We start from the raw sequence: 24,312 nt of genomic DNA on the forward strand, positions 1-24,312 counted from the left end.
AACATTTTCATGACACAATATCTTAGCCCCATACACATTTTTTTAAAACGAACATTTAAAGTACTGGAACAAGATATTAACTTGCAGAGGTTATACAAATGGGGCAGCTCTTTAGACACCCTCATCCATCCCGGGACCTGTCTGGATTCCTTGGCTCCAAGGGATTCCCAGTGTCGTGCACAGTTAGGGAATGCCCAGTTTGTAGTTGTAGCACACAAGCTGGTCTAGTTGAGTGTAGAGGAGCATCCGGGCATTCTTCTAAGGCAAGAGCTCAGCGTACTTAGCTTTGCTGGGGTTAGGAGAAGAACTTCTGCTCATCAGAGGCAAGCTCGCTAGTCTTCCAATGGCCTCAAGTTTGAAGGACTTTCCATCTGGTCTACCTTGGGAAGTACTCACTGAATGTATACCTGTCCCTCACTACGCTGTTCCAGGTCTAAGAGTTCCTGCCGGTTGTTCTGACATTTCCTTTCCTTCTGGGCAGTACGACATCAAAAGCAGAGGCCAAGTCCTTAGATGGAGAACCGTACACAGCAGGGACTGCATGGCTTAAGCGTAGGCCCCATCTTAAACAAATGTACACACCAGCACACATGGAACTCTGCCAGCAGCTTAGAACACCCAGAAACTAATCCCAGGTTAAAAAAACAGAGTTAGTAATACTTCCTGAGGTCCTCTTAACTTGCTGTGAATTCTAAGGAAGTTACCTAACATCTCTGTTCTTTCTGTTTCCTTGTCTATAAGCTGTAATACTAAAAGCACTGACCTTAAAAAAAAGTTGTAATGAGTGCTTAATTAATTAGTCTAAGTACTAACAGCACGTACGTTTACAGAGTTTAGAAGCTGCCAACTGCTGTCACATGACACCCTTATTCTAAGAAACCTGTCACAGCTGCTGGTAGCCAGAGAAGAAAACTCAAGTAGAAAGGCACAGTGTTTCTCTACAGTCCCCACTACACCTTGCTATTATGGTCTAGGACCTGCGCCTGGCCCCTCAACACTTGTTTCTGTGAGCTCCTGCCTCAGGGCCTTGGTTCACGCTACTTCCTCTGTCAGGAACTGCCCCTAACTTGGCCTAATCTTCAGCCCAGTGTGTTGCTCTGATCTCCAGATGTGTCCTTCAAGGCTCAGGCTAAATTACAGCAGGTTTGGGGCAGCGTTTGGTTTTAGTCGTCTGGATGCCCACTTTACTCTGACTTGTGGAAATCAGAGCAGAAACCCACGCCCACCCGCCCGCGTCTTTCTCTCCAGCAGACAAAGGCTCTGATGTTCTGCTTATCTCTGCATACTCCAAAGCCCCTGACCCAGTTTCTCACACACAGGCTCCATGATAAACCTTGGTGAAATGAATGGTTAATCTGCAGGAAACAATTTAGGCAGATAAGATCTGGGATGGAATGTCATTTCCTTTCACAACCTTTAGCTTCTATGGGGAACTGCTTCTGGGCCACATGACCTGTATAGCTGGTCTGCTGGGGGAGGGCGATCCAGGCCCAGCAACTGGGGTCCCTTTACTCACGGGTCTTCACAGTCTTGCTTATGAACCTGCCCCAGCGCTAACATCTTGCAAACCCAAACTACTACTCTAGGTACCTTCAGGATGGTTCCAGCTGAGAGAGGCGGGGAATATGGGCCTTGGCGATCACCCTCATGCATATTCCAGGCAATGGAGGCTCCGCCTCTTGGTTCAGCTTTGCCCTCATGCTGAGAAATGCCCTTCCCAAGGTGTATCCTGAAGATTTTGCCTTTGGTGTGCTTGTCACTGAGGACTTTACTGTTTCAAAGTGCCCCCCCTCGGTGCTGAAAGGTTGCCTAAGTCAAGAGAGTTGAGTAACCAGGGGACAAACAGTATGTATTTTAGCCACGTTTCGTACAGCCATGGGTCAGAATGCACTTGGCCGAGTGCTCACTCTTAATGAGTCAGCTATTAAACGGTGCCTAAACAGAAACACATAGAGCATGGTGAAGTAGGGACTGATGGACAAGAACTCCGTGACTAGAGGCTGGCAGGAAATTAACTCTGCCCTTCCTCTGAGAAAAACAGTCATTTCAGGTGCATGCCAACTTTATAGACCTTCGCTTCCATGCGGTGACAACAGACAAGAACCCCTAATTCCATCAGGTCGGTAGAGCAGAACCTCACCCCCGGCTATCTCCCAAGACTAGGCCTGGCCACGGACTGAGAAACTACAGACTGAGAAGCAACACCCAGCCCCAGAGCCTGCGCCACCAGTGGTCAGAATCACTCACAGCCTTACAAAGGAGAGCTTGCTGTTTTCCTGGTCCCGTGGCCAGGAGTGCTGTGGGCTGGGGTGTGTTGTTCTCTCTGTGAGAAGGCCCTTGATGGAAGGCCTGCCACGGCTATCATTTCCTGCTTGTTGGTCGGGTGTCAGCTTTTCCCAACCGTGGGGAGGTGAGGCCCAGTGTGAGTGGAAGCCTCTGGTAAAATCAACACAGAACATAGTTAAGGGCCCAGTTGGACATGAATGCGCCAACCTAGCCTTACCTGCCACTCTGACTCCAGGAGACCCTGGCATGCATCCTAAGCTCCACAGAATAAACAAAGTCACGAAGATAATTGGCCGAGGAGCCGAGAAGGCACGGATCCAGTTCCCAGCACCCACAGGGTGGCTCACGACCACCTGTAACTCCAGCTCTAGGGGATCCAAAACCTTCATCTGACCTCCATGGGTACCAGGCATATACGTGGTATACATACACGTGGTATATACATGGTATACATACACACACTCAAGAAATAAAAATAAGGTTAAAGAGAATTAAAAAGATAACTGGCCAAGCCAGCAACATGGCAGAAACGTGTAATCCCAGGAAAGCAGGAAGCTGAGGATGGAAATTTGTGAGTTTGAGGCCAGCCTGGGTATACAGTGAGTCCTTGTCTCAAAATCCCAAAGACAAAAGACCTCAGCTGAGGTTTCTGTGCCAATCATTGACACATATGCCACTTCTTAGGTGACATTATTACTAATAGTTTCATTATATATACAAACTTACAAGTATATATACATGTGTGTACACACACACACACACACGTTTTAATATATATCTTTTTCCCTTTGCTGCCGGGGACTAAACTGAGGGCCTTGTGCATGCCAGGTACACATTCTACATCTGGGCTGCACACACTGCCCTGTAACAGGATGGTGATACTGTCGTTTTGAGACAGGGCCTTACTACGTATACATAAGCCAGTGTGGCCCCACACTCACCATCTTCCTGCCTCAGCCTTCCAAGTGCTATGATTACAGGTGTCTACTACCACACCTAGCTCCTCTACTACTGTTTTTTTGCTTGTTGAGAAGGTCCAGGTGCATTCCCGTTGCCCATGGCTACCTCTGCCTGACTCAGAGGATGAGGTGTACCTGTCTTGGGCTCACACTTCCCCCATGAGTCACTTTTGCACAGTCCTGGACCTGAGTCTCTGTTGAATCCCGTGTCATCTCTGCCTTGGGCAGCCAGTTCACACACCATGGATTTTCCTAGGATAGTATAAAGGCTCACCTGTCTAAGCAAAGAATACACTGTACAATTTCCAAAACAGAAGAATAAGGCAATTCAAATTCCACCAAGTTATCTAAAACCTTGGCGAATGCCTCACGAGCCACACGTCCCTGGGTCAGAGTTAACCTCCTCAAACAACTTTAAACGCAAGGCACCGGAAGCTGGGTTTCCCCGGCTTCAGGAATCCTGAAGATTCCAGAGGCGTCATGTCCTAGCCCTTCTCAAAGTCTACGCCTTATTTGTTGAACAAAGCTGGCGTCCACGTGCAGAATTATTGAAAAGCTTCCAAGCAAGCTGAGAGGCCAAGGCAAAGAGGAGGGACAGCTAATCAAAGAACAAGGGCAAGAGAAGTTGGGTCCAAAGTAAATATAGTCCAAAATGCCCAGAATAGCCCAGAAAGACAGCTGATGGCCTTTTCTCTAAAATCTAAATATCACAGTGTCAAATGCCCCAACTCTCTAAGGCCGAGCCAGACGAAGAGAGGAGTAAAGTAAAAAACAGATAAGAAAACCTGACGGTGCCGTGACACTTGCGTTTTGGTATAAATGCTAACGGGGAGGACATTATTGTACTATAGTTAGCCAGGAATTACACACCGCCACCTCAAAGTCGCCATAATTTCTACAGCGATACCTCCTACGACTTGCTGCTCGAGCCTCCATGGTGCTGTGAAAACTACTCGGAACTGAAGCTCTGGATTTTGTCAGAAGAAGCTCACAGGCGCCAGGGTACGAAGAACGGTGACATCCAGGGGCAGAGCCTCGATCCTTTGACAGTGATGCACAGAGCCCTGAACTGCTGCATTTGGGGGGATTTACAAACCATTTATATCTATCCCCCCCGTTTCCTACGTCTGAAGCAATGGAACATCTTAGTTCATTGAAACCATGGTGTAGGAACCACCAGCCCCCAAAGGAAGGAAGAAATGAAGTAAGGAGACAGAGGGAGAGAGAAAGAAAAGGGAATTTATAACTAGCAGCATTACACAGAAAGTATGGTCCTCTAATTAAACACATAAATGCATGAAGACCTGAGAGGAAAACTCTCCCCCCTTCTCTCCCTCTCACCCTCTCTCTCTCTCTCTCTATCTCTCTCTCTCTCTCTCTGTCTCTCTCTCCCTCCCTCTCCCCCTTTCTCTTTCTCTCTGTTTGTTAAACATTCAAGCTGTTTCTTTCTCTGTCTGCAGCAATACACCAGCACACTTGTCTTACACAGACAACAAAGGAATTTCCTCATCACTGGTTGAAAACGTCCTAAGAAACTGAAGATCTAGAAGAGACTCCTACGGCTTTGGCAAGACAAACAACAGCACTTGAATTTCTCCAACCCTCCTCACACCCACAAGTGTTTACTTGAAGAGGTAAAAAGACCAAACAAATTTCCACTTGATTCTAAGAGAAGCCTAGGTGCCTGAGTCACACCACGAGACATTTTCCATTCTGACCAGGAACTGTGACCGGCGTCCAGGAGACACTGACACCCCAGCAGCACAGGTGACGTCTCCCCGTACAGGCCCTCAACTGGCTCTGGTTCTAGATCAATGGATTATCCCCAATCCAAAAATCTATAATCCTAAAAGTTCCAAAATCCAAAATTCAGTCCCTCTCAAGAAGTTTTAGGTATTGGAACACTCGAGATTTCAGATTAAGGATCTTCAATCTTTACTTTTGTTGTTGTTTTTAAAGTTTTTGTTGTTTTGGTAAAATTTATTTGCGTTGAGTATGATTGGTCCACACAAAGCAGCCATGAGCTAAGAACTTCAGTCCCACGGAATGAAGCGATAAAGACTGCAAGGGGGTAGGGAAACACCGCACAGAGACAGAGTCATGGGTGTGCTTTCCTTGGGGAGTGACACTACTTCAGAGGCTACAAATGCCTGCTTACAGAAATGCGACATGGAGACACAGGTAGGTCTGTGTGGGTGGAGACCATCCAATCCTGTGACCTTTCTTACACCACTGGAGAGAAGGCCAAGGCATAGGTGGAGAGGGTGGCCTACCTCACCCATTCTTACACAGGGTTCCAGCCATCCCCAAAAGTGCTATAACCTGGAACCACAGCCATCACTGTCCAAGAAAGCAAGAGCCAGCATCATGGAGGAGAGACCAAGGCATTAATCAGGCTCTCAGGCAAACAAATGACACAGCATCAATATCCAGGCTGCAAGAACACCTCCCAGGCCAAACGGACAAGCGCTACATGGTTTCAGGGCTTTCCTGTGCTGTTCCTGCTGTTAGGCTCAAGACAGTCATGATGATTAAGAGAAAACACCATCTAATACATATATTTATTTTGTTAATTCCATGCAATCCAATCACAGCTTTTTTTTCTGGAAATGGTGTCCAGCTACGTAGCCCAATGCAGCCTCAAAAACAGAATCCGCCTGTCTCGACCTCCCAAGAGCTAGGATGACAGACATGCCACATTAATGCTAATATTTAATCTTATTTTGGGGATCAGTTGTTGTCTGAGACGGAGTGGCTCTATGCAGCCCTGGCTATTCTGGAACGTGCTATGTAAACCAAGCTAAATAACTCACAGAGATTCACCTGCCTCTGCCTACCAAGTGCTAGGATTAAGACATGCACCAGGTAACGCTAGTATTTCAAATGATGCTCTTAAAAACTTACTTCTTCAATATCTAGACAAAACCAAACCAACGTTTACATGGAACATTAACTGTGTGATTACAATGTGGGAACTGAAAGTTTAAAGACAAACATTAACCTTCCAGCCATGACAACCCCCAGAAAATAAGCCTCTCACCAAGGACCTCCCTCATCCCTCAACACAAGAGGAAAGGAAACACAAGAGCCCTGATTCCTTCCTCACGGATGTAAAATCCCAAGATGCAATAAAGTCACTATGGCCGTGAGCCTTGCACAAATCGTAGCCCTGTGAGTTAACTGTTCTACTGTCTTCTGTCAGCCTACAGAAGGATGTTCCTTCAGGAGGAAGCTACTAAAAGTACCCTGAATCGAGAGTAGGAACCACCCCAATGAATGCATTCTGGGCATTAGATAAATAAGTACATAACTACATAAACCTAAGTATAATTTCCATCATCTAACCACATCGTGCATGGCTGTGCAACGACTTTTACTCCCATTGTTTAGTTCAGACAAAAATATACACACCCTTTAGAGAACAATCACACATGTTGGAGTTGGCTAAAGTAATATTAGTGTGAAACGGATTTACACACTCAGAGTCGTGTATCACTTACAGTCTGGACACTTATTCTCTACTCTCAAACACAAGTTTCAACATAAGACCACCCTCTCCCTTATGACAAGGACTTCTGATGCTGAACAGGTACGGGAGAGAAGCTACCATCAAGAAAAAGAAGTGTACACAAAACTCAATATCACCTTTAGTGGGGTCATATACTCCGCCTCTGCTTCTGTCTCAACCCAAATTCTTGGTTCCTACACAGGAAGAAATGGAAGCCATACACTGGAGATGTGAGAGCTGGGGTTGGAAGCTCACAAGCGCTGCTCTTTCTGACTCAGGCACCTCAACAGGCTCCCTTCTCACACGAGGCTGGCTTGTTAGATCATGAACTCTGCCACAACTCTGACAGAGGAGGACACCCCTACACTACGCCTGGCTGGAAAGACACCTCAGACTGGCTGTGGTCTATGGTGTCAGTCACTCTCCGAGACCCTCGGATAACCCTGACCCATCGAGACACTATAAAACGTTGAGCAAGAGTTAAGAATGTGATGCCTTAAATCACAACGTGCAAAATGATCTTCCTTCCCGCTCTGAATTCAGCTCCACTGGTCTCTGGAGCTGACACCAGCAAACAACTAAACAAACAACAAGTTTCCAACGGTGGCTGTTGGGTGGCACCAAGGACACGGGGACAATTGCTTCTCTACATCTCTCTGCAGCTTGAGGTTTCGGGTAGCATTCCACATGCTTAGTCTCGTAATTTGTTTGTTTGTCTGTTTGTTTGTTTGTTTGAGACAGAGTTTCTCTGCAGCTCTGGAACCTGTCCTAGAACTCACTCTGTAGCCCTGGCTGTCCTGGAACTTTGTAGATCTAGTTGTCCTTGAACTCTCCCAGAAATCCGCCTGCCTTTGCCTAAGCGCTGGCATTAAAGGCATGTGCCACCATCGGGTGTTCATAATGAATTTTTTTTAAAGATGAAAGTGATTACATTGCATCAGTCGGACAGCTGATATTAGTAACAAGAGTGGGGGCGCACCAAGGATAAGGACCATGGTGACAGTGTCCGCCCTGAGAACGCTTCTGCACTAAACTGAACAGCAAATTTATGGGACATCATAGCACCCCCATTTTACAGCTGAGAAACCAACTGAGGGATCACGGGGGCAAGAAAGAAATAGAGCTGTGACCCAAAGACAGAACCCCTCAGAGCAAAGGAATAGCTCACACTGCTTATGACAACTCCACTCCCTAGTTCAGTAATTTCATTCAGTTACTTCCTGGCTTACAATTCACACTCTAGGGACTGTGCTTCGAAACTTTCAAAAGACAAGAAGACAGACCTTGTGGACTGATTTAGACTGTTCTTTCCTTCTGAGCTCCAGCCAGCTAGACCACATCCGTTTTCATCTGCTCACCTCCCTCGACTCACTGGGTCTTACACACTCAGTCCCTTCAGGATGTCACCTTCCCAGGCTCTAGATCTGGCGTGCAAAGCGTTGGGGCAGTTTCCAGGGTAGCCCAGACACACCTCTCTCTGGAAGCTCTTTTCTCCTCTGCAACCCCTTTCTGTACCATGAAACAAAATGAGTCTGAGCCAAGGGACCAGCCTTCCCACAGCACATGCGCACCAGAGGGGACCCAGGAAAACATCTGTCCCTGCCGAGTAGGTCAGAGCATCACAGGGAAGTATGCAGATCACTTGGCCATAACAACAACAACAAAAAAAAAACAATCAACACCCCTGCTTCCAAAGAAGTCTAGTCTGTTCCTCATCATTCCACAGAACCTAAATGGCTGAATGATCCCTGAAGGAACAAAAAACACACTATGTCAAAAGACAGACATAGAAATTATTAGAAGGTCAAAAGTGAATACGGGGCCTAGACAGACCATGTTAGAGTGAGTTAAGAGATGACTGCCCATGGATCTCTGCAACCTTGTGAGGGTTTGAAGTGAGCACACAACATCACTAGAGAGCTTAGCAGTTTGCTCAAGATGTGAGTTGGGTACCCGGGACCCATGTCACGAGGCTCACAACAGCTTGTACTTGTAGCTCTGGAGGATCCAACAACCACTTCCGATCACCATAGGCACTGTACACACACAAGCACATACACATGCACAAACTCAAAATGAAAACTAAGGGCCTGGAGAGATGGTTCAGCAGTTAAGAGCCTTGACTTCTTCTCCAGAGGACCCAGGTTTGATTCCCAGTACCCACAGGTTGGTTTACAACTATCTATATGTCCAGGTCCAGGTCTCTTCTGGCCTCCTCAGGCACCAGGATCTCAAATTATGCACAGATATATATGCAGGAAAAAGCACTCACACACACAAAATTCAATGTTTTTAGAAAGTCCTATGTATACACAGCATTAAAGACGAACTGAAGACTACCTAAGTGCCCTGCAACTACACAATTAGATACCACCAGGGCGAGGAATGAAGAAAGTAAACCACATTGAATAACAGACTTTCACGTACATACTGAGCCGAATGAGCCAGCCACACACACAGGAATATATACTGCAGGCTTCTAGTCATGGACTTTAAAGGCAAGTAAACTCTACAAAAACACCAGCAGTCAGGACACAGCTATTCTTGGGAGCACAAGGGCAGGAGAGCTGCGGTACCAGCAGCTGTTAATGGAGATACCGCTCACTCAGATGGATTCACCCGTGACGCTGGTTCCGTGAACACACTTGGTCTCTCTGGGTGTGAAACTTCAAGCCCTTAGTAGTACAGCTTCTCAAGGCCACAGAGATTCAGGGACAGTCACCTCTTAACTCTAACACGGAATAATGTTTCTCCTTCCTTCCTTCCTTCCTTCCTTCCTCCCTCCCTCCCTCCCTCCCTCTCCTCCTTCCTGTCAGGGTTGAGAAGGATCAGAATCATATTTCTGTTAGGATCACAACCCAGGAGGCGCCAGCGTCCTGGCAAACCAGCGTCCTGGCACACCAGCGCCCTGGAAAACCAGCGTCCTGGAACACCAGCATCCTGGCAAACCAGCATCCTGGCAAACCAGCGTCCTGGCAAACCAGCGTCCTGGCACACCAGCGTCCTGGCACACCAGCGTCCTGGCACACCAGCGTCCTGGCAAACCAGCGTCCTGGCACACCAGCGTCCTGGCACACCAGCGTCCTGGCACACCAGCGCCCTGGCACACCAGCGTCCTGGCACACCAGCGTCCTGGCACACCAGCGTCCTGGCACACCAGCGCCCTGACAAACCAGCGTCCTGGCACACCAGCGTCCTGGCACACCAGCGTCCTGGCACACCAGCGCCCTGGCACACCAGCGTCCTGGCACACCAGCGTCCTGGCACACCAGCGCCCTGACAAACCAGCGCCCTGACACACCAGCGTCCTGGCACACCAGCGTCCTGGCACACCAGCGCCCTGACAAACCAGCGTCCTGGCACACCAGCGCCCTGGCACACCAGCGTCCTGGCACACCAGCGTCCTGCCACCACCATGACAGGAACAGCACCCTAGCACTACTGAGGACACGGCAGTCCAAGCCAGACAGTACTGTGACCACATCCACCATCCGGATGACGGACAGTGCGCTCTGACCCTCAGCAGCCCCCTTCTCTCAGCCGCTGAATATCTACTACTCACTGCCTACCTGGTGATGAGGCAGCAGGGTCAGTACTTGGCATAAAGTAAGAACCCAGGAGAAGAACTCATGGAATAAGCTGAACAAGGCAATTAAATGCTGACCATCCTGCAGAAGTTCAGCAACGGTACCACCAATGGGCAAGAAAACAGGGAGAAAGGAGGCCAGGGAGTCACATGAAAACAATTCCTAGGCCTGCGGGGTCACCTGGGGGTCAAGCAGCCTCACTCCTGGGGACAAGCCAACACAGGGTGTGAAGGCAAAAGGCAACAAAGCACCTGAGAAGGAAAAAGATGGTGCCTTTGATGGGCTACCAGGCCTGTGTTTTCCTGCTCAGTACCAGATAGAGACCGGCATGTCTAAGCCTGCCCACGCCCATGCCTGCCAGGCTGCTCTTAGCGGTTAGAAGCGTGTAAGGAGAGGGTGTGCTGGGAGTTCTCGCATGGGATGTGTAGAACGCTAACTACAGGGATAAGGATGTCAGAAATGAACGACTACGGGGTAAGCCTACTCACAGAAAAACGAGCTCAACGCTGATTTTTCTCAGCTCTTCCAATCTTGCACACCCTTGGCAAACTGGTCCATAGACGTTCTGTACTGAAAAGAAATAAAATTCGTGTTAAAACAAATTTCAAATCATAGCCCAGTGGGAAAAGGGGCTTAGGTGGAAACTGTTATATAAACAAGGCACATAACGTAATATGACAGGAGTTATGAAAAATTAAAAATCTGTGAAGGACTGCCTTCCACCTGATCCCTTTCTCACATCCAGCACCTCCTTCTCTTCCTGTGGCTCCTTGCTACTCTGTGCACCCCCAGCTACGGACAGCCCCAAATAGTCATTAATTTTTATCACCAAAGTAGTCAGCACATGGTGGGTGCTCTATGAGCAGTTGCTGGGCAAATACATGAATCACAGCTTTAGAATACATTTATATTATTATACTAATATAATAATATATTAGTCTATATCTGCCCAGCTACTGGTTCTAGGACCCCCTGCTAGAGACCAGAATCTCAGGATGCTCAAGGCCCTTATATAAAAGGACCCAGAACTTGTGCATGGCCCACACCCGCCGTTCTGTATACGCCAAATCATGTCTAGGTTTCTGTAATGCTTATTACTGTGCAAACATTGCGTAAATTGTCACTGCGCTGTTTAGAACACACCCCATGTGGGGTCACATAACTGAGTGTACAGTCATGAAAAGTTTGGCAGCAATAAAAGGTTTCAGAACGTACGATGACCAAAAACCAATTCAAATTCAAACATGTAACAAATCTGAATGTTTCTGGCATTCAGTTCATGCATGTTATATGACTTCAGCCTTGACAACGAACACAGAGCTCATTCTTTGTGCCAAACACGCCCTCACGTGAAGGAGTACCTGTAAGCATGGACTGAGACACCTCAGCTCAGATTCAAGATTGTCTTTAATAAAATCAATCTCTTCTAATTAACACACACACAGAGCTTGTTTAAGGAAGTTCCTCAAACGCATGCCCACTTCCATACTCTACATGTGTGAACCTCTACAGAGGTAGAACAGTCACTCCAAAGCCATGAAGTTTGGGGTTTTACACTTCTACCATCAATCACATGCTTATTTATTTAATAAAAATTAAGAATAAATTTAGGCCAAGAAAGCAGTTTGGAAACACCTTAGTGTAATTCTCTTTTCTGGCTTTCTCTGTGTAATGTTTTGTTGATGTAGTTCAACTGTCTTTCACATTAAAAAGTTTCCTTTCAAAGATTAAAGTTTAAAAGGACTATTGTATGTTATGAACTGAAGAGTTTTTATTGTGCATACAAAGGTTTCTGTTCTTGTAGAAGTATAACGACTCAATTATAAAAACAAAGACATTTAATATCTTCTTCCCATTATTCCTCAGGACAGAAGTAGCAAATTAGTATTTCTAGATTGTATTGTGTTAGAATGTTGGGGTTTTTTTTTAATTTCTGTTTGAATTGCTTGCTTTCCGTTTTTTTTTTTTACTGTTAAAATAAATTTTGACAGGATTAGAACACAATTTTCAAGTTTTTCATAAAAAGTCCTAAACACACTTCCACTGTTTCATTTCATACATTTATGCAAAGTGGCATTCTCAGCACTGAAGATTATAAAGTCATAACACTTTTGAGTAGCAGAAGCAGGAGGGTCACAAGTTCAACACCAGCCTATACTACTTCACAAATCCAGGCACCCTGGGCTGTGTGAGATCCTGTCTAAAAATAAAACACCAATCAACTAAAAACGTTAAGATGCTCAATGTCCTGCAACGTCACATTAGTGTGTACAGGGGATGACATAGCCCCAACAAGACACGCACTGACACAGTTACTTCTGGAGCCAAATCCAGCAGGCATGCCAAGACCAGCTCCAGCTGAAGGTATTTATTTCCTCTTTTCTCTTCTCCTCCTCTATAAGAGCTCCAAAGGGACAGGTATTTAACACTGACGCAGAACGCTTCGCCGGCAAGGACATTTTAGGCATGAATAGAGGTATAGATGATCTTTAAGGAGTTTCTCACACCCTACAAAGTCACACCAAGAAAGCATCTGTCTGTTTTGCTTTTCCTAAAGTCAGTTTCATAGGCACACTTCAGCAACTGGTGGTGTTCATAAAGACAAGCTGCACTCCAAAATGAAAATTGAACTGATAACCAATTTTCTCTTTTTAAAATATTTAGGTCCCCTGCAGCTGGAGTTCTAAGAGGTTGTGAGCGGCCCAATGTGGGCTGTGGGAACCTAAGGAGTCCTCTGCAACAGTGGGATGGACTTTCCCCATGGAGACTTCTCTCCAGCCCCATAAACCACTTTCAGAGTGACCTTCTAGGAAGCACAGCTGGAAGGTGATTCTGAGAACAGAGGCAGGAGTCAGGGGATGTGTGAGAGTGGGAAGTATGTAAAATTGTGTGTTAGATAGAAGAGAGAGAGACAGAGACAGAGACAGAGAGAGAGAGACAGAGAGAGACAGAGACAGAGAGAGAGAGACAGAGAGAGACAGAGATCCCCTCCCACGACTTGGTTAAAAGTGACTCACTGAGTTGCTTGTGAAAAGACTGAGATAATCAATACAAATAATAATCACAATAAATGTTAAGCGCAATGAAAGCAAACAATACTGAGCATTTCAACCAGTGTGAAAAACCCAGTGAGCCAACACACACGGCAAACTGAAACACAAAACCTAATCTCCCCAATCCTCTCTCTCCTTTCTAAAAAACAGTACTGGGGAACGAAACCAGGCTCGTGACAGGAAAACCCTCTACACTGAGCTACAGCCACAGCCCCATCTCTAGCGGATCCCTTCTGGGAAAATATGAGTTCCAGCCTAGAAAGACTTCTCCTTTATAACCTACCCAGTCTCAAGCATTTCATCACAACACCACAGAACTGCAAGATGGGAAAGCCAGCTCTGTGACAAAGAGTAAGACATAATGATTTCCCTACAGCAGTGACTTCCTGGGTCCCACTGCCACACCGGAGACCTCTCTGCTGGACACACAGTAAGGGTTCTGATAAGAGAAGAAAAATCTACTTATGTTCTCTAACACCCGCTTTAAAACATTCAAAATGCAAATGGGGCCACAAGGAAGTTAAGCGCTGCCTGAACCCACTCCAGAGGAGTTCTCTCTGGATTGAGGGGTAGCGAGTATCTAATCTGGCCCTCAGCACAAAGCTCTGATTATCTGGCCCAGGCAGGACAGAACACATAGAAACATTGATAAACACTAATCATTAGGTTTTTGAGTTTTCATCACAGGCCCTGTTTCTCTGAGTCAAAGATGGTCTTTGTTGAGCAGTCTCAATGGAATGCAGTGGACTTTGGTCACTTCCTCAGACACGGACACAGACTATAAATACAAACCCAGCAACACAGTCAACCCCTCTCAGAAAGGCCCACTGGCAACTTCAATTTAAAAACAAGAGCTCGTTATTAAACTAAAAAATTAGAAATAAAAGATCCACACCCATACACACAGCCTGGGAGAAAAACCCTCAGTGTACCAACAAGCACAATCACAGACCGGTTTCTGTTTGCCCCACAAACCCTCTCTATATGGGGATGATAGAAGGAACAGTGTGCATCTGTGTCCACTGAATAAAACAAACCCTGATCCTTTCCACAACCCAGGTTCAAACTCTAAGAAAATGCTCCAACCCCTTAAATAAGAGACTTCTGTGTCGCCTTCAAGGGACACATTCATGACTGTTCTAAAGCCAGCCCTCCCGGTGTCCATGGAAGCAGACATGATTAAAATATCGACAGCAAGGGTCTGTACATAACCAAACATGGCCTGCCACCTATTTGGGTCAATCAAATTTTGCCTGGGATACAGTTATGTCCACTTATCTATATACCGTCCATAGCTGCTGCCTACAAGATGCAATGAAGACTTTACTAGAGCAACGGAGCCTGTAAGGTCCACAGGGCATAAGCTGTGTAGTGTCTGCCCCTTTAAGAAAAAGCGTGCTCCTCCTCAAATAAGGAACACCAATCCTTGTTCGGTGACACTGCCTGGTATCTACCAAACCTGTTCAAACTTTGGTTGCTCTGATGACATCATTTATGACACACTAATGTTTACTGGGAAAATAGATACCAGGTACTGAGAGCTTTATCTTTAGTAAATAAACAAAAAAAAATCTGTCAATTTAATTGAGACAAAAACTTCAAGTGGGAAATCAACTGGACAAAGAACTGAGGCAGAGAAATTGAGTAACCTGCCCGAGATTGAGCGGTGAATGAGTCAGGATCAGAACCCAGGTGATCCAGCGGCACAGCTCATCTCTGTGCTAAAATGGCATTGATCTAATGTTAGACAAGCCATATAAAATGCAATCAAACCTCAAAAGGCTTATTAGTTCTCAGTGTTATATCAATACAATAAAACGTCCCTCTTAATTGGCTAAGACATCGAAAATAATATAAATGGGACTTCCCTGCAGGTCTAAGTCCTTTCTGATGCCATGGTTAGACCTAATCTTAGGGTATTAAGGAAATAAAAGCTATCATGTTCTTTACTGCCGTAAGTAGTCAAGGAATCAAGTTAATTGCCCAACATGTGCACTCTCCACTAAGCCTAGGCGGTGCCCAGATTTGTACCCACCTGGTCCCATATTCCCACGGGACTTCCACCTGGGAGAGGGGACACAGACATTGGCAGAAATCATCAAATACCGTTCTTCACAGCCTAGCAATAAGGGCTCAATGCAGCCGCAGCCGCCCATCCGTGCACAGGAAGATGACCCCTTCCTGAATCATCCCCACACTTCCTGCCTTCGCTGGGACTTCTGGAGGAAATGTGTCACCTCCTTGTAACCCACTGCCCTTTTGTGCTGAAAAGGGATTGATGACTGATGGGCATTGGAGAGGCTCCTCCCCTGCCCTCCACTTCCTACCCCACCTCCTCCCCTGGTCCCCATGCAGACAGAATTGTTCAAGGTTTCACAGACAACCGACTAGCAGAAAGAGCTACCTGGGCTGGACCTTAAAGAAATGGGGTGGGGGCTGAATGGTTGTTTCTAAAGGTAGAAGGAAGGGTAATACACAGGGTCATGGATTCCAGGGCAAGACAGCCTTGAGTCCAAAATCCTAGAAACCTGTGGTTGTAACAGTGTGGGGAGGAGGTCAGATCAAATACACTAGGCTGGTATCTAACCCAGTTTAAACCACCTTGGGAGTGGGCTCTTAAGACTTGTGTCACAAATGGCTGACAGTCATCACATGCTCAAAAAGACTGTGAAATACACTGATTCCCTGCTGAAACAGGAAGAGGTGCTTGTCACCCCAAGACACCACCACCTACACCCAAGGCATTCTGCAGAAGTAAGCTCTTCCACCAAACCGTTAGCTAAAACATGCTTCTGCAAACATGCCTCTCAAAACATGAAGTAAAAACACTCAGGTCCCTATGAAACACACACACCCGAATGCATTAGAAAAGTCGGTGACCTCAGCTCACAGCTATATAACATTCAGCACGTCAAGAGAACTCCACAAACCAGCAGACCAATCCCAGCGAGGTCCCCACAGATCTGGGAAAGGGGCGGCCTGTTCTGAGTGCTTTTGCTGCTGACCCAACACAGTCCAGACTCCTCCCCCAAATCCTGCGTCCATGAAAGACAGAAGCAGGTAAACTTCGCAAACCTCAAGAGACTCCATCACAATTCTAAGGAGGATATAGGCTAAAACATTTCCTACCCAAGGGCCCTAATCCCTTGCTAAGGAAATAACAAAACGCTGCGAGCCAACTCTACATGAAAGCCTTTGCCACCAAAAAAGGCTAGCCCACTTCCTAAAACCATACCCATCAAAGCCAACACCAAAGCTTTTCTCCCCTTCCTCCCTTCTTCCCTCCCTCTTCACTTTAACACAGGACAAACTGTTAAATGCTTGCACAGCAGAGTAAATAGGAAACTGGAAAGGTTACCGAAAGTCTTAAATCTATAATAGCCTTCCATCAGCTTCCACGTTACGCTTAAAGCTGGAGAAATGATAAAGATAGGCGCATGCACTTCTCACAATGATCCTACTTCTATGAAAAGATGGAAAGGGTTTATATGTCAAAACTACCCATTAATTTTGGTTTGGCTTTGTTTTTTTAACTAAAAGTCTCACGTAGACCAGGCTAGCCTCAAACACACCATCTATCAGTAGCTGGCCCTGAACTCTTGATCCTTCCTCTTCATCCTCCCGCGTGCTGGGATTATGGGCATGAACCCTAGGCCTCAGTGTGGTCCACTTCTTAGGACGTTCGGTAAGACAGGCCCAGGGAATTACCAATGGTTTAGGACATGGAAGGTAGACTGGCTAAGCACGTCTTCTTGTCACATAAACAAGGGAGGATCGTGTGTTGTCTCCCAGTTTCAGGTGTCAATCCATCATCTTGGGGAAGGGTGCAGTTCTTTTCATGGTGGCCAGGATGGAGCCCTCAGGGCAGGATACAGCCCAAGGGACACACTCCTTGTGATCTGTTCCTCCAACTAGGCCATTCCTTCTACTATCCACAGAGCAGCCACCCTCCCGATGGTCTTTATCCAATTTACGCGTGCCCAGATGTGGGAGCAGATGCGCAGTTATTGAGGTGGTTCCACCAAACTGACTCCACAAAGTGGAAACGTGACTTCCAGGAACTAGGAACAGGAGCACATATGACCATAGGAAACTTCACAAAATTGTGACTCCCATACATCACGCACACATACGTGAGAATAAGAAAAAAGCAATATAAATTGACTTTCTCAGTGATGAACAGTGTCAAATATAAGTATATAAATAACTGACTTTTTAAAATTACTGAATTATCATGTGAAAATAGGGCTGGAGAGAAAGCTCAAACCTGTCATAAGAGTCTGGACCTCCAGGACCCAGAGAAACTGTCAGGCAAAAGAAGTGGATTCATGTAATTCTAGCCTTGAAAAGGGAGAGGTAGAATCCACAGAGCAAGCTGTCTAGGGTGACCGGCCTATTGGGGATCTTTGGGTTTGATTGTGTGGTCCTGCCTCAGGAAATAAAGTAGAAAAGTAATGGGGACTAGTTCTTGTTATCAAGTTCAGGTTCCTAATATGTGCACACACGCACATGCACATACAGACTGATACAATGTGTATCTGCACACACGTGCAAGCATGCACACACACACATGTATATGTATGTACCCACACATACATGCAAGCATACACACCACACATGCAAACATGCACACCTGCACAAGCATACATGAAAATGGAAAAAGATAAAGAAATGAAAACAGAATTCTAAAAACAAGAAAGCACACAAGAGTTATATTATCCTAACTAGAACTTTTATCAAATGACAGAAAAAGCAAAGATGAAGACATTAATTTTTTTCTTCTATTACTGAATCCAATGTCTGTCCAACATGACGCTTCTGAACAAAACCAGCTTGGCTATAGGATAACGTCATCGCCCATGGTTTGCAGACAGCTGTCCCTGGGTACAATTGTGGAGCTGATTTTTAGTAAAGAAGAAGCATTCAAGATGGGGACAAGGAGGGTTTTCTCTTTGACAGAGTGCTTGTCATGTGCCACGTATGACACTCGGAAGAAGGAAAACTTCATGAATTCTAATCTGCCGAGATGGAAGGAGAGAAAAAAATTCAACTGTCTTATGCTTTAATTATTAGTATCGTGAATTTTCAATTAAAACCTGCATTCAGTACCTTCCACTTCATTATCCACTCTACTGGGCATAAAATTTAAAAACCACAGAATCTTTCCAAGGAAGAGACTGAGAGGTTTATAAATGTTCTGCAAAATGAACTAATGACAGATGGCATAGGAGACGTACAGACGAAAAGCTGAAAAAGCCAATATGGAACAGTAGCTCACAATTAAGGTAGCTACAGGGCCTACTAAGGAAGGGATGACAGGTTAGATGGACATGGAGGTGATGCAGAATCTCATGTAGCTAAGGGAGCATGGGAAGAAGAAAAAGGAAAGGTAGCCAAGAAGCACAGGGTCCAAGCAGAGTGTTCAGCAACAGCCATAATGCCAGTGGGCAGGAGCTTAGAGTATCCGGAGGGACAGGGAGAGAAGAGTGCAGCCAGATAACGGCGGCAAGCAAGGCAGTAAGCTTTGCTGTCTCGCGGCTCTAGAGGTTTTCTAGGCCAAGGCATAGCCTGGCTAGAGCTGGGCTTTCCACGGGGTAACGTGGGTAGATGAGAAAGCAGAGGAGAAGCCACCTAGATGGCTAATTTCTAAGTGAAAGTCTTCAAAGGAAGATATAAATAGCAGCTAAGTTAGAGGGAAGACGCCACTCTGAAACAGCGGAAGAGGCACTGAGGAGCTGGATGGGCGAGAGGGCCGTGGAGTGAGCCCTATTCCCAGAGGTGGAGTTGGGCCAGGGGCAACAGCACAGTACAAACAGTGATAAAAATCTCTGAGATAAAGTATTTGGGAAACGACAACATGAACAAGTAAAAACGGGTGGTAAAATTACGTTCAAAGACGAAAATTCAAGTTAGTACAATCTCAGAACCTCAAGAATGACAACAGCTTGCCTTAGAGTAAGGGCTAAGGAGTGAGGAGATCCTGGGAGGTGGGGTTGAGAGGGGGAAACAGACAGGATAAGTATAAAGAATGCTATAGGTGTCGTGGACATTCACAAGGAAACACACTGGCTTGTACAATTAACATATGGAAAGTGTGTCAAGAGGTAAGGCAAGAGCTGGCGTGGTGGTGAATGCCTGTAGGCACAGCACTTGGAGTCAAGAGACAGAAGGACCAGGAGTTCAAGGGATACAGGCGTTCAAAGCCTGTCTGGTTACATGGGACCCTGTCTTAATCATCCATCCAGAGCAAACCCATAAACTCAGTTGGCCACAACAGAGAAAAGATGAGGCCCCGAGGACACAGGTAAGCAGCTGGGGCTGGGAAAGGAGCGATGGAGAGACTCCCATCCCAACAAGCTGAGTTCCGTCACCAGGACCAACGCAAAAGCACAAAGAGTGTTAAGGACTAGCTCAAGAGTTCTTACACAGAAATAAGAAAAAGTCGCCGGCAAAGGAGGAAACCCCTGGGACAGGAAAGAAAACACAGAACCCCGTAAAGACAGAGCTGGGTACAAAATGAGAGCTGATGTGGCAAAGGGAAGTGAAGCTAGGTGTTGACTATTTGCCTGTCTGCCAGTGGCCTACACAGGATGATCTCAACATGATCAGAGCTCACACAGAAAAACAGACACTGGGTTTTCTAGAGAAAAGAGAAGAGGGAGCCACACTATGCCCAAGCTCCTCCCAGGGGCAAAGGTCACCATACCTTCCCCTCCCCCACCAGACAGACCACACGTACAGATTGCTATAGTCCCTGTATCTCATCTCAACACCTCCTGCTGACATTTCAATTTGTGACCCCTGGCCAGCATCTTTTCAAGAAATAAAGGAGATGACATCATCCCTAGAGAGTAAGTGGGGACTGTAGAAAGAGACTTCAAAATTATGGGGAAGAAATCACGGCAGCTTCAAGAGAGTGGGTAGGAAGTCATCAGATGAAAAAAAAAATCAAAAGATTGCCGTCTGTCTTTCTGCCAAAGAGAGGACAGTGATTTGTCACTTGTCCTGGAAGCAGAGATCACAGGGTAGTCGTGACAGTAAACAAGACAAAAGGGTCTAGGACCTTGGTGAGAACAACGGCCATCACCGACACCTAGAGAAGATGCTGGCAGGGCTGGTGGCCTGAGAGAAGGAAGAGGAGACTCCATGAGAGAAAGATACGGAGGAGAGACCAGGAAAGCAGGAACACTCCCACAGGAGGTGTTCTTGCAGCAACTTGGAAATAGTATCTGTGCAAACCTACTGGGTGACAGACACATCAGAGGCTGTGGAGAAGATGAAGTGGAGGATTTGAAGGAAAACACGAAAGGGAGTATCTTCACACAGATATATTCCCTGCATGTATATCTGTGTGAGGGTGTCAGATCACTCGGAGCTGGATCACGGACAACTGTCAACTGCGGTGTGGGCGATGGGAATTGAACACGGGTCCTCTGGGAGAGCAGCCAGCATTCTTAACTCCAAAGTCCTCACTCCAGGCTCAAGAAGACTGCTTTTAAACGATACTATTGACTGACTCTTAAATATTCATAAAACGTACATTGATTCTTCTTACATGCAAAATACTGCGTACACCATCTCCAGCCGGGAAGAGAGGACCAGGTTCCAGAATACTGAGTACACCATCTCCAGCTGAGAAGAGAGGACCAGGTTCCAAGCTTGCCAAGCTCTCAGCATCTAAGACACATCACACGCACATAGAATAGAAGGAACCCATGTTTACAACTGGCTCACACAGTCTGAAACTTCGAGGGCTACATAGCCCATAAGTCGGCCCATGTCTTTAAAGCACACACCCTAAAATGATAAATTAAACATAGAGACTTCTCCGAAGTTACACAGCGGGCAGTCTGGCAGTCCTGGGCTGAGGCAGGAATGAAGGTGACGGCACCAGGTGCTACGATGGCACCTTGAGACCTAGCTTCCAGGATCTGCAATTTGCTCTGATCATGAGAATGGGCCCAGAATCGGTTCTTTTATCTTCAGATTAAAAATGAGGGCCTTGAGAGGCTCAGTGGGCTCAGGTACCTGACAAGCTCATGACTTGAGTTCAATCCCAAGAACCTACACAGAGGAAGGAGAGAATCAACTCCTACAAAATATCCTCTGACCTCTGCACATGTGCGCACGTATGCATACACACGGGCACACAAACACATACATTAAATTTTAATGTACTTTTATTTAAAAAAATTATAGTTTCTTTTTTTAATGAGACTAAAGTAATCTTTTAAATTATCTAAGAACTATGAGTTAATATGAGACTTTTTTCAGCACTAAAAACTGCGGTATGAATTGAACAGCCCAGCCAAATCTAAAATACTATGAAAAAGCTTGAACATTTTTGAAGCTCAGTCCAAAATTCTACACAAATATTCCAAAAATCTGAAAGATATCTGATCCCAAGCATTTTAACAAGGGATTCTCCCTGGAACACCCATTCGGAAATGTTTGGGAAAACAAGAAGTTAATGGTGGTTCTGCTACTTACACATCCTCACTTTGCCTGATCCTATCCTTAGATAACACCCGTTAAGTTTCCTGGGCATCCTTCCAGAGCATACCGGAACCATTGGTACAACACAGATCAAGAGACTTCTGTAGTGGCATTTCACTTGTATTTTAATGAATAAAACTTGCCTGAGGGTCAGAAAAGTAAAACAGCCACACTGGCCAGTCTTACAGACACACACCTTTAAAACCAGGGGCCATACTAGCTTGCCACAGAAACCAGGTGGTAGTGGTGCATGCCTTTAATCCAAGAACTAGAGACAATTTTAAGACAGGAAGAGACAGCTCTCAGACACAGCCTCATTCTGAGATTCTTGGAGGAACAGGATCGCCATTTTTGGATTGAGGTCAAGGTAAGGGCCAGTGGCTGGCTATTTTGCATTTCTGACCTTCAGGTTGAACCCCAATTTCTCTGAGTTTATTATTAATCATGCTTCAGACTCCACTGAAAGGCAGGACCGCAGCATGTGGCAACATTTAAAATACATGGAAGCTGTGACCTACAAACACGACTTCCAGGAATCTACAAAAATGAGCTGTGTACTGGTGTAGGAGGTTCTTCTGCTCATGTGTTGCTTTCATTGGTTAATGAATAAAGAAACTGTCTTGGCCTTTTGATAGGGCAGAACTTAGGTAGGCAGGGAAAACGGAACTGAGCGCTGGGAGGAAGAAAGCAGAGTCAGAGAGAAGCCATGGATCCTCCGGGGTCAGAATCTCTGGTAAGTCACTGCCACGTGGCGATGCACAGATTAATGGAGGTGAGTTAAATTAATATATAAGAGTTAGCCAATAAGAAGTTAGAACTAATGGTCAAACGGTAATTTAATTAATACACTTTCTGTGTGGTTATTTCAGGGCTAAGCAAGTTGGGCGGCCAGGACGAACAAGTGGCCCCTCTCCACGCAACAGTGTACCAAGTGAATCGTTGAGTAACTAGGGACAACCTAACATCAAAAAACAGAGTCTAGCCCAACAGAGCATGGTAGAGTCATTTAAAGACTGAGCTGAGGGAGTGGAGAGATGGCTCAGTGGTTAAGAGCACTGGCTGCTCTTACAGAGGACCTGAGTTCAATTCCCAGCACCCAAACGGCAGCTCACAACTGTCTGTAACTACAGTTCCAGGGAATCTGTAACCTGCACACAGACATACATGCAGGCAAAACACTAACGCACATAAAATAAAAATGAATAAATCTCTTTAAAGATTTGAACTGCATATAAACTATAGAACGGCATTTTTCACACACTGGGAGTTGCAGGAAGAAATCTGTTAAAGTAACTATGCGACAGCCAACAAAAATGCAGGCACGCATGTGTATATGAACACTGTATAGCTGGGAAAGCACAGAACTAACGTGCAATGTGTGTTTGTGCTACAGAAAAGGGGACAGGGTGAGAAGAGGGGCAGAATGCAAAAGAACTAAACACCAAGAAAACAACCCAATGAAACAGAGATGGCACGAAACAGGAGTTCTCAGAAGGAGGAATGCAATGGCTGAGAGATACCTCTGAGTGTTCACCAAACTCACCCACCAGGGGAATGCGCTTGGTGAGGTCACTATGGAGATAAGGGCGGTGGCTCCTCGGGAAACTAGAAATAGTGATCTACCATATGACCCAGCCATACCTGGGCATAGGCCCAGAACACTCTACATCCTAACAGAGAGACAAGTGCCCATCCATGTTCACTGCTGCTCTACTCAAAACAGCCAGGACGTGGAAGAAGCCCAGATGTCCATCTGTTGACAAAGGCATAAGGAAAATGCGGTACCTGGACACAATGGAAGTCTACTCAGCTGTGAGGAGAAATGAAATCTGCAGGAAATGCAGGGAACTGGAAAGTGAAACCACCCAGCCCAGAATGGCAGACGTTACATGTTCTTACACATGCACGGCTATTACCTAGCGTTGACCATTCAGATTCGTGTGTTTAATCTGAAGTACCTGCTGACTCTAGGAAACTGTAAAAGGGCCACTGAAAAGGAAAGATAGATCACCTAGGAGGGGTGGAACACAGACAACATAGAAAGGAAATGGGGAGGGTTTAAGTGGGGAGAGAGACGGGAGGACAGGGCAGAGAAGGAAGTAGACAGGGTGGAAAACAAACATTAAGGATGTTTGGAAAAGTCATATAGAAACCTATTTTATAAAACACACACGTGCACACATGTGCACACACACACACATATACATACACAGCGCACACTTCACATTAAAGAGTTTAATTGGAGCTACCCTACAGAGCAGGTAATGTTCCTACCAGAATCCATAGGTGGCCAAATAAAAGGTCGCAGGTATGGGATACATCCCCGCCAGTTGCTCACAGACATCCCGGAGATTCACCAAACAATATGGGATATTGCCATTGCTTCCTGATTAACCAGAAAGTTTCCTCCCTGCTGGCTAAGC

The 24,312-nt window shown here is 46.0% G+C and overlaps 1 protein-coding gene across 18 annotated transcripts in view; it reads right to left on the reverse strand.

Moving 5' to 3' along the window:
* The window catches only part of Ppfibp1 (PPFIB scaffold protein 1), a 144,003-nt gene that overhangs the window by 85,349 nt on the left and 34,342 nt on the right, over positions 1-24,312 (reverse strand). For 17 of the 18 annotated variants that reach the window (XM_075982260.1, XM_075982258.1, XM_075982249.1 and 14 more), the window contains exon 2: positions 10,829-10,910. The gene's annotated coding sequence lies outside the window, so the exon portion shown is untranslated. The remainder of the gene's footprint in view (positions 1-10,828; positions 10,911-24,312) is intronic. The other variant, XM_075982243.1, reaches the window with a different exon arrangement.

The sequence above is a fragment of the Microtus pennsylvanicus genome, chromosome 8 (genome assembly GCF_037038515.1).
Source record: "Microtus pennsylvanicus isolate mMicPen1 chromosome 8, mMicPen1.hap1, whole genome shotgun sequence".
Taxonomy (NCBI): Eukaryota; Metazoa; Chordata; class Mammalia; order Rodentia; family Cricetidae; genus Microtus; species Microtus pennsylvanicus.